This window comes from Amphiura filiformis, chromosome 9 (assembly GCF_039555335.1).
Source record: "Amphiura filiformis chromosome 9, Afil_fr2py, whole genome shotgun sequence".
Classification (NCBI taxonomy): Eukaryota; Metazoa; Echinodermata; class Ophiuroidea; order Amphilepidida; family Amphiuridae; genus Amphiura; species Amphiura filiformis.
In genome coordinates this window covers 6951921-6964163 of record NC_092636.1, presented here as the reverse complement: position 1 = coordinate 6964163, position 12243 = coordinate 6951921, and the positions used below count along the sequence as shown (strand labels likewise).

The 12243-nt window shown below is 37.3% G+C and overlaps 1 protein-coding gene across 2 annotated transcripts in view; it reads left to right on the top strand.

Moving 5' to 3' along the window:
* Positions 1 to 11837: 11837 nt before the first annotated feature.
* The window catches only part of LOC140160568 (tetratricopeptide repeat protein 29-like), a 30270-nt gene continuing 29864 nt past the window's right edge, over positions 11838 to 12243 (top strand). For both annotated transcript variants that reach the window (XM_072183812.1, XM_072183813.1), the window contains exon 1: positions 11838 to 11959. The gene's annotated coding sequence lies outside the window, so the exon portion shown is untranslated. The remainder of the gene's footprint in view (positions 11960 to 12243) is intronic.

Here is a 12243-nt window from a genome sequence, read left to right as displayed (position 1 = left end):
TCTAGAAGCACAATTGATGTCTCTAAACACTTAATAAATCAACTTAAAGTGTGTACCTTCTCTAAGCTACTTTTTGTTAAAATGAAAACAGGTGTCCCATATTACCTGCTGTCCCATATTACCTGCACCTACCCACTATAACGTTTCTTTAAACATGATTTTTTTCTTGAGTTTAGCATTCTGGAATATAATTGTCAACTATTAGGCCTAGGCCTATATGTTACAATTTAAAGGAGAGACTGTTAACTAGGCTTCAATTTAATTATTTCCGGGAACATTAGTACTTTTATTAGTGCGCAAATGAGTGGTGCGCAAATGACGTCAATTGAGTGAATGCTAAAACTTTTCTGTTATGCTGCACCTGGCTGCTGTATTAGGGCCTATAGGCCTACTTTTTCCGAAAAAAGGTCTGACAAATAGGGAATGAATTCGTGGTAAAATAGGACCTAGTTACCTTTGACCGAGTCACTATAATAGGACAAGGAGTGATGAGTGATCTAAATAAACAAAAGAAATATTCATAAAACAAAGGAACAAACAAATGCAACTTATGATATAGGCCTACCGGTAGAATGGGCTATTGCAGTTAAAATCCATGCATCCTATTACGAAAGAAATGAAATTTATCCGTGATTCAGGTAAGGCCAATGAATGTTTTGGTATTAGCTTAAGGGGTGGGGTATGAACGTTTGGACAGTATTTTTTGTGAAAGAAAGAAAGAAAGAAAGAAAAAAAAAAAAAGAAAAAAAGAAAAAAAGAAAAAAAAAAAAAGAAAAAAAGAAAGAAAAAAAGAAAGAAAGCCGAGAAAGAAAAGAATGAAAAACAGAATGAAAAAAAGAATGAAAAAAAGAAAGAAAGAAACAAAGAAAGAAACAAACAAAGGGCAAAACAAAGAATGGGCGAAACTACGGGAAGGGCGAAAGAAAGGACGAAAGAAAGGTTAAAAGAAAGAAAGGGTGAAAGAAAGAAAAAAGAAAAGAAAAGAAAAGAGCGAAAGAAAAAAAAAGCACACATCATATAGCGAAAACAGCAGAACTATGTAATTATAAACCGAGCAATCGCGACAAAATCAGCAAACAAACTGTACAAACAAACAATTCAACAATAATGTAACAGGAAAACCGGGAGGGGATTATGAGAATATTAAGAGGGCAGTATACCATGATTACGGACGGGCCGGACCCGTGCTGGGGTCGACAACATGAAAATGAACGGCCTAAATAGTAAGCAGACGAAACACAAGATGTAGAATGTTCACAGTTCTCATATTATTATTTCTTTCCATCAATGGATTCCATCAACAGCAATAGCTGTCTACACAAAGTCGTAGTCAATGCCGTAAGTTAATACAATATTTTCGGTGTGGATTTACGTGCTGTACTAGCTTGTACTGAGGGATAGAAATGACAAGGCATTTATACATAAGCTTACAAAGAGCAAATGCCTACCTGTTATTTAGGCCTAAAGTTTAACGCAACCTAGCAAGATACAGAAAGGAGTCTTTAAAAGAGAAAGTGTTATTTTAACACCAAATTACGAGCACCAGGCCAGCCGACCTCAAGCATTAAATACCTATTCGAAAACACGCATTAAATATCACGCGGCTTATGCCTAGGCTTCTTCATGCCTTAGACATGCGTGCATACAGTATTGAAATAATGATAATTTGGCAAGACTCCATTTGCGTTCATGCGGGTTGTTTATTATTTTAGATGTTCAAATGTTGACACAGGAAGATTTTGATTTATAATAATGAGGGGGATGTTATTTAGCTTAAAAGTACATGGCTCGGTTCTATGACAGAGATATGGTTCACTACAATGGCTGAGGTTAAAGCTTAACCGATGCACGCACACTGCATAGGCCAAACAGTCTATGCTAAGCTTAAACCAAATATTAAAACCCTGGTTAACCTTTTGCTTCATCCGGCAGTATCAGTCATCTTAAATGTGCATTGACACCTTGGAGCAAAGAAGCTCTCATAAATGGGTCGCACGGCTGAAGATACCAGATATTATACAGCAAAGACTCAACCTTTTGCACAGCCATTGTAGTAACCACATCTCCATCAGGAACCTGCAGGAGGCCTATCAGCCTCCATATCATCAGCGAACCGGCTTACAATACATAAAAGTTACATGTCCAGATTTGATTTAGTCATTAATTAGGCCTAAAATTTAGTACCAAATACCGGATTAGGCAGGGCCACTGCCGGCATGGCAGTGGCTTTTCTAACCCTTTTTACATCTCACCTGCAGATCTTCTGTCTGTTGAAATAGAAATCAACTGTAAATCTAAATAATTGAGCTAAATAAAAACTGTGTCTCTCACGAATCAAGTCTGCTGTCGGAAAGACGCTACTTGTTTTAAAAAGCGACGCCAAAGTCTGTCTCATTGCTCATGCGCAACTCCTCAGAATTAGCTGATTGGTTTAGCGCGGCAACTTCTAGCCAGGTTGACTCCGCCCACAATAATATAGAGGGCGTATGATCGTGCCAGGGCAGCGCGGACATCATTGTAGTTGATTATGCTGAAACTTAAGGCCTACTTGTATTAATTATCTGATCATGTTGAATTTTAAGGTCTACATTTATATTAAAGAATTATTTAGTTAACCAGCACATTTATACCACACATTATATAGAAATATAATACGCCTACGATAATTTAAATACATTTAACATAAAGGGCCAAAAGTAGCTTTATTACACTCCTCCCAATCGGGCGGAAGATTATTTCCAGGGGAAATAATCTGACATACTACAAACAATAAAAATAATGAAGCGACTTTCTGAACCAAATAGACTCACATGAAATCTTTATAAACAAGTACATCATCTGCACACCACGGTAATCTATGAGGTTACTTCTACTACACACAGGTTAACTCACGCAGAGCTTATTTCCCACTGTCAGTACGTTTTAGTACCAGAAGCTTATTAACCTTCGTGCATCCTATTTTCTTCAAAACAACACAGTAGAAAGACCTCACAGATCCACCATAAATGTCAACTGACGTACCATACATTATGATTACTCTGACCATATCCCAACTTACCAAAATGTTTCTGAATTTGACATTTGTGATCGACCTTTTACACGGTTTTTCTCATCCATACCTGTTTGTACCTTTGTTTACATCCTGGAAATACGGTCAAAGGTCATCCGAAATTTGCCGGATTTAAAAAAAACATTCTATATTTAAGCGAACATTCTAAATTTTTATTATTGCTTCTAAAACCAACAATTGAACAATACTCTTGAATTATTTCAAACATAACAATGTCACAAATTATGGCTGAGGAATCACGATCAAACAATTTTAGAGAAACAATTTGCACTGAGCTTTCGCGAGTGTCAAAGAAAACATTTGATGACAATACGCGTGCGCAGAAACTTTTATTAAAAAGTTTTGGTTGATACCCGCGTGTTTTGAAAACAACTACCATACTGGGAATTCATACAGGACCTACACCTTTGAAAAAAATATTCTAAACCATGCTAAAGCATGTAAAATTCTTGCTTGAAAATTCGCGCAACTCTGACATCAGATTTAAAGCTAAAACAATGCAGTAATTGAAACAATTTGGAATCATCATGCCTCTCAGCCATAATTTTTTTTATGAACAAGAACTGGTCAACTTCAAGTGCACCTGCCCAAGTAGCAAGTATTCGAAAGTCACCTGGTGTTAAAACACCAGGACCTTTCTCAGCACAAAAAATGATTAAAAGCTATTAAACCAGTATTTAAATGCCCCAAACAGTGGTGGTCGAACATGCCAGAGCAGCACGTATTCGGATTACCATAGGCATTCCTCACAACCTTTACACTGTTAGCATTTAATAATAAAACTTATTTCCCTTGTCTGGTTGTCCTAAACAACCATCAAATATATATATTTGTTAAAAAGAGAACGCATCAGGAAATACACATTCCTGAATATTATTATTTTTTGGTCTTTTGGTATCTCTCCGAATTCAAAATCCAATAAACTCTGCCATCTAGCTTTCTTTTTCGTTGAGACAACGTGTCGTGGTGTAGTAGTAGCCCATACAGCTCCGTTTGCTCATTTAAAATCTATGGTTTGCTTGACAACTATTAGCCACGTCTCCGATTGGCTGTATCTGTACGTACGCGTTTTACCGTCCGCTATGAGGTAAGTTGGAGGTGAATTCTTGTTCCGGCAACACTGCTGGCGTCATGAGGATAACCCTCATAGATGAGGATAAAACCTCATATTTCTATTTAGATGAGGATAAACCCTCATATTTCTATTTTTATAAATTTTCTTTTATTATTTATTTACCAAGGGACTTATTTTGAAATCTGATAAAACAAAGCAAACGTATTTCTAGAACGTTTTTAATCACAAAAGTTTTAAGTTTTTGCCACTTCCTGTTCAGACTGATAGACGTGTCATGAATATAGTTCATACGATGTACCGGTATTATTATTTAGTAGGCCTTGTTATCTGCTATACCACATGGGTTTCTTTAGTATTCGACTATTCGTCCCCTTTTTGACCTGGTTTCTGGGATATATCAAAAGCAGTCATAGGCCTAACGTCTTATGACTCATAAAAATCATCGGTTTCTTCGCTTATAGATTCAGATAATTATGTCCAGCTCTAGTTTTCTTACGTTACCACCATACGGTCTAAAATAGGCCTACGATTTATTTGTTCAACGCTGGTGTAGGCCTATGGACCGTTCCAGAAAGATTTAAATTTTTGGGCACACTCCTTTTTCTTAGCAGGTCTAAAATACCAGACTATACGGGTTTTCTCTAGTAATGAGGGTATTTTGACCATAGATTGATCAAGTCTACGGGCAACTTTATATTTCTTACCTAGAAATACCTCCTAGGGTGTAAACCCAGTGCTACTCTGCACCGACTATCTGTAGGCCATATTTTTACATACGGGAGATAAAGTCCCATTCTTTCTGATTTTGTTGAGTATTTAATTTGAGCACCTGTTGTAAGGTCCTGTTTTGTTTTTCTTCAAACCCCTTATTTGAAGGGTGAAAACTAGTGGTTCTACTCTTACACGTGTACTCCTAACACGTCTACGATGAGTACCATCATTGACTAAAAAGTTTACTTTCAACATTTGCCCATAGATCCTGAATGTATACCTTTTTTGGAACTCCAAAAATACTTATAATATGGTAAATCAGAACTTAAACAATGGTTTACCAGCCTCTTGATTTGGCAAGGGTATAGAAGCCACCCACGGAGAACTACTAGTAATCTCCAATACGCAATCATTTACCATGAAACTCATCAGTTACATCCATGATTCGCTCGGGGCATCACCATTGTGGCGTCTCTGGAGGGTTTTATGCATTTCGTGGGTTTCAGCTTTTGTACATGCATTTGGGACATTTTTAGACCCACTCAACGACCTCCCGATGCTGCCCCACCCATAGTGTTCCTTAACACGCTCGAAAATTTTGTCTTGACCCAAATGCCTAGAACATTTCGCATCGCTCGTGCAATTGTCATAATGTCGACTTTTACGCAATTTTTCAGGAAACACTAATAATGGCTTTCTTTTCTAGGGATCCCTATTTACTCGGACTAGACACAGCAGACCTTCCGCCGCTAATATAAAGTCCTCCCAACTGCCAACATTCCCAATATTTACGGAATGTTGGATTACGAGTACTCACTTCTTCCCATTTTGGTTTCTGAGCACTCTCGGTAAAACATCTATACGCTTCCCCAATTTCGGGGTCTTCCAATTTACATTGTTTAAGATCCTTTTAACCAAAGCTCTGAATAACTGAAATTACTGAATCACTATTTCTGACTTTATTATACTTGTTTACTTTCCTCACTTTTCATGAATTGAATCATTTCTGACTCTGAAATAGGTTCACAAATAGCAGAAACGGTATCTTTATAAATTCTCTGAATTTCATCACTTGGATTAACATCCCCATGTCACCATGTTTCCGAATCCCGAATTTATACAACTCCTTTAATCACACCTGAACATACCTTTCCATAACTCAAAGTTATATAGGCTCAACAACTCCGCATTTAGTAAAAACATATTTATGAAGAATGCAGGAATAAGCATTGATTCACTCTCAGGCGGCAATATCACATTGATTTATAGCTCTATAGGGGTCTACTTTAACTTTGCGTTTCAATGAACTCGCCGATAGCATGGTGATTTGGGTAACTCCCCAAATGGTAACTCACCACTGACTAGATCTAAACGACGATAATAATGCGCACAGAAATCGTAGCCCAAGATACCATTGTCATCTATTTCGGCTACCCATGCTCAATTGTTTTATTATCTACATCTAATTTGAAACTGCCTTTTCCTTTTAACTTCAACTTCCACCGCTATAGCGGTCATCATGAACATGATGAAATGTAAAAGAAACGGAGGTTTAAATGTGACAGGAGTTTATTCATAAATATTAGAATTCAGTGACAAATGATCCAGAATTAATATCAAGATAAATCTACATCTTGAACCTTTTTGAAATATACGCACCATCCTTTCTCCATTTATTGTTTAATTTGTTTTTTTGGGTTTTTTTTTCATTCGCTGCAAAGGGTCTTTCCGGTGTTTAACTCCGACCCTCGAGATCAACTTGATCTAGTTTTTCTTATAATTTGCTCTCTGATTTCTACGTGGGCAGTCTCTTTGGACATGACCCCTCTTATTGCAGAAGTAACATGTAGGCCTAATGGTGTTGGAGCTTGGGGATGGTCCTCTGACATGACGGATTTGCTCAGAAAAGTTCATATTTTTCATCATGTTTAACAGTTGCTCAAGTTGACCCTGAAGGTTGCTCACCCTCTTATCGAGGCTAACTAGGCTACGTGCAACAGTTTCATCCGGGTTTTCTGATCGGATATATCGGCAAAACGATACTTCCTTTTTATCCCCAGTTTTTGAATTTCCGTTTTCTTCACGAGCAGCTAGTTTAATTGCAGTGCGAATGGCTTCATAAAGGGTGTCAGGTTCTTTGAACTGTACCATATACTGAATATGAGGATCTCTAATTGCTTTCATGAAGTGATCTTTGGACATTTGCTCCAACATGTCAGATGAAGCATTGGGGTAAGCATTTCGCACCATGCGACGAATACCATAAGCCAAATCTGGGAAATTTTCATTTGGATTCTGCACCTTATTCCACAAGAGTGTCTTAAAGGTCTCCTCTTTCCTACTAGGCCCAAAACGATCTTCCATACATTGGACTAGGCCTTCAAAGGTATCTCGCTTACTAACATCTATATCCCCCAAAATCTCACGAGCAACACCGTCCAAAGATCCTCCCAAGTGTAACAATTTTCCCTCTTCAGCCCACCCATTTAATTTCGCACTCATTCTGAACTGTATCAGGTAATCAGGCCAGGAAGAAGTACCATCGTAAGTTCGTGGCTTACTTTCAGCTTTTCTGCGATTTGGTCTAGATTCAGAATAAGGCCTGGGTGGAGTTGGGTTACTAGAGATCTGCTGGGTATTTTGATATCTTTTGGAGATGATCTCTAACTGAGATATAATATTCTCGCTAATCTGTTTAACCATACCAGCAAGATCGTTGCCTTGATCACCACCAGCCCATTCATGACGGGCACTCGCATCTTCAAAAGGAACTTCCTCTTCCTCCTCTTGAACCTGAGGAAAGGAATGGCTCACAGTCTCTGTGTTCTTTCTACGTACAGAACCATCAGATAGACCATCTCTATTTTCTTGGTTATTAGAAGGACCAGGGGCCTCTCTGACATGGACTGGGGTTTGATTTGTCGTTCCATTTGCAGAGCTAGCGCTCGCACCTTCTTGCACTGAAATTTGCTCATTTGAGGGCTGATTACTCGCTGATCCTATTTGCTTCCCCGATCGTAAAATCACGTTACTTTCTTGGGTTTCCATCTTTCCAAATTTTAACGCTGATTTTCCTGCAGATATAAAATAGACCCTCCTTAATTATATTTACTTAATTTCAGTTTCAACGTCAATTTAAATTTTCTCCAATTTAAACAAATTTCATCTATGTTCACGCTTCTTAGGGCCAGGAAGTGTTTGTTTATTTATATATTTATAACAAGACATGCACAGCACCACAATATCTTTGTTTTAATACCTCACCAGACTCTGATGTATACTTTCCGTTAAAACCAATTTTGAACATTTACTTAACAGTTGTGATCATGCAGGAAATTTTGTCCTACCGATACCATGTAGGCCTATTAATAGGAGTGTTTGCTACTCACATTTCTTGCTCATAGATAGCCTAGCCTACTGCCTTCATTTAATTTCATAACACATTTGGATCAAAACCTTTTCAATTAATCAATAGGCTCTAATACGACCCGTTTCTACAGTGATTTGCTCAAAAACATGATTAGGGCAGGCTTACTAATTATGGAGACTGATGCCCCATGTCTATATAAATCCATTTTTAACGGAACATCCTGATTTCTTTTATCCAAAATCGGATCTGCACGTCCGCTTTGACAGGGCATTACATTTTTTATGTTTTTTTTTTTGTAACCACTTTCACCAGATTGGAAAGTTACTATCCTGGTTCGGTACGTTCTCAGAAAACTCTCCACTTTCCTGATTTTTAAAATAAATTTGAGGTCAATTTTCCTGATAGAAAAGAAAATTTATCCTGCCGCGCTACGCCAGTGTAACAGGAAAACCGGGAGGGGATTATGAGAATATTAAGAGGGCAGTATACCATGATTACGGACGGGCCGGACCCGTGCTGGGGTCGACAACATGAAAATGAACGGCCTAAATAGTAAGCAGACGAAACACAAGATGTAGAATGTTCACAGTTCTCATATTATTATTTCTTTCCATCAATGGATTCCATCAACAGCAATAGCTGTCTACACAAAGTCGTAGTCAATGCCGTAAGTTAATACAATATTTTCGGTGTGGATTTACGTGCTGTACTAGCTTGTACTGAGGGATAGAAATGACAAGGCATTTATACATAAGCTTACAAAGAGCAAATGCCTACCTGTTATTTAGGCCTAAAGTTTAACGCAACCTAGCAAGATACAGAAAGGGAGTCTTTAAAAGAGAAAGTGTTATTTTAACACCAAATTACGAGCACCAGGCCAGCCGACCTCAAGCATTAAATACCTATTCGAAAACACGCATTAAATATCACGCGGCTTATGCCTAGGCTTCTTCATGCCTTAGACATGCGTGCATACAGTATTGAAATAATGATAATTTGGCAAGACTCCATTTGCGTTCATGCGGGTTGTTTATTATTTTAGATGTTCAAATGTTGACACAGGAAGATTTTGATTTATAATAATGAGGGGGATGTTATTTAGCTTAAAGGTACATGGCTCGGTTCTATGACAGAGATATGGTTCACTACAATGGCTGAGGTTAAAGCTTAACCGATGCACGCACACTGCATAGGCCAAACAGTCTATGCTAAGCTTAAACCAAATATTAAAAACCCTGGTTAACCTTTGCTTCATCCGGCAGTATCAGTCATCTTAAATGTGCATTGACACCTTGGAGCAAAGAAGCTCTCATAAATGGGTCGCACGGCTGAAGATACCAGATATTATACAGCAAAGACTCAACCTTTTGCACAGCCATTGTAGTAACCACATCTCCATCAGGAACCTGCAGGAGGCCTATCAGCCTCCATATCATCAGCGAACCGGCTTACAATACATAAAAAGTTACATGTCCAGATTTGATTTAGTCATTAATTAGGCCTAAAATTTAGTACCAAATACCGGATTTGGCAGGGCCACTGCCGGCATGGCAGTGGCTTTTCTAACCCTTTTTACATCTCACCTGCAGATCTTCTGTCTGTTGAAATAGAAATCAACTGTAAATCTAAATAATTGAGCTAAATAAAAACTGTGTCTCTCACGAATCAAGTCTGCTGTCGGAAAGACGCTACTTGTTTTAAAAAGCGACGCCAAAGTCTGTCTCATTGCTCATGCGCAACTCCTCAGAATTAGCTGATTGGTTTAGCGCGGCAACTTCTAGCCAGGTTGACTCCGCCCACAATAATATAGAGGGCGTATGATCGTGCCAGGGCAGCGCGGACATCATTGTAGTTGATTATGCTGAAACTTAAGGCCTACTTGTATTAATTATCTGATCATGTTGAATTTTAAGGTCTACATTTATATTAAAGAATTATTTAGTTAACCAGCACATTTATACCACACATTATATAGAAATATAATACGCCTACGATAATTTAAATACATTTAACATAAAGGGCCAAAAGTAGCTTTATTACAATAATTAATAAGTTATCACTGACGAGTGTTAACATTTTATAGTTTATAGTTGTAGTTGTAGTTTATAGTTGTAGTTATAGTTGTAGTTGTAGTTATAGTTGGAATTATAGTCGAGTTTATAGTTGTAGCTGTAATTATAGTTGAGTTTAAATTATAGTTGTAGTTGTAATTATAGTTGAGTTTATAGTTGTAGTTGGAATTACAGTTGAGTTTATAGTTGTAGTTGGAATTATAGTTGTCTTTTATAGTTGGCTAGATAACTAAAGACATTCTCTGTACCATTGTTGAAATTATGACATAGCTTCCCATAATGCATTGTTGAAACTATATGCTATACCTATACTCTGTAGCGGAATGTCTTCCCATAATGCATTGCTGTAGATTGTATTGGAATGCTTTCCCATAATGCATTGTTGGAATTCTTGCCCATAATGCATTTTTAAAACCATGTTATTGTCATGTTAAATACATGTATTCTTCCCAGAATGCATCAGCTGTACCTTATATTCCCATACAAAATATTGATGAAATTATGCCATAGCTTCCCATAATGCATTGTTGATACTATGCTATACCTGTAGCATATTGGATAAGAGTAATGTCCTACCAAAGGGCTCTGACTGGCAAAAAAATGGACAGTAAAATTATTTTTACTTTTGGAGTTTTGACCCCCCAAAGTTGGTCCTGGATGGACGAAGTTGCATTTTGAGGGCCCTATATCTTTTAAAGTAAAGGAGTTACAAGTTTTCTGATGCCAGATTTGAATTCTACACAAATAAGTACCCCAGAATACATACTTTTCAAAGTTGTAAATGGTTCCCTTTATACACTTATGGACCTCCAAACGTTGTCTTTCGCGTTGCGACACATTTTTTACGCTCACACCCCTAAATTTAAAATTGATGCCACGGGAAAACGAAATGGAGTAGGCCTATGAAGCTCAAATTTTCGGAATTTTACTTTCTCATCAATATCTACCACCACACAGAAAAAGAAAAAAATTGAAGAGGTGCTGCGGTGCACATCCCTGGAGTTGACATGGAATGGGTCATACAATGTAAGTGAAATATTCAACCCTAACTCTAAACCTACAACTACTAGGCCTATAAAGTAACTATAAACTCAACTATAACTCTAGACTCAACTATAACTCTCTAATTATAACTCTCAATCCAGCTACAATTCTAACTGCAACTATAAATGCAACTATAATCCAACTACAATTATAAAAATGTGATTACAACTATAACTACAACTATAACTACAATGTCAATGATAAAAATACATTTACTCATCACTGACGGTCACTGACCAAAATGCAAATTCTAGCAGACGACGAAAGACAGGCGATGTAAATAGCGCCACCACCGCACCCTTCATCCTCACTAGAAAAGCTGCAGTTTGGGATTTTTATACTCATCATTGTTTTAATTATTTACACAATTCTGATCAAATTATAATATCGTTATATTACTAAAAAATATACTTGAATCAATTTGGGAAAAAATATATTGTTAATTGAGGTTAAAAATGCTTTTAAGTTTAATTATTTGACCAAGGATGACGCCATGACAACAGCAGCCATCTTGAAAATAATAAGTTTTTCCGAGCGAAAGATTTCAAAAACTTTTGTATGTGATTTTATATTGCTATATAAAATATGCCAACTTTAAGAATATCTTGGCACTAAAGGTAAGGAAGTTCTAGAAATGTAAATGAATAAAAATAAATGAAATAAATGCGTGAGTTAGCGCGAAGAGAAATTAATGCGTTGCAGTGGTAATTTAAGCCTGTCGAATTCGGCAGCAGTATCACGGTGTCAAGCCAGAGTTCACGAGTTCCCATTTATAGCTCGAGATGCCCTAGCTAAAATACAGGTTACAATTTTACTATCGGACATTATCTTGCAGTATTTCAGCTAGAGCGCCATATAGGTAGAAAACCCGGGTTTTACTGAGAACAATAATACTTGATTG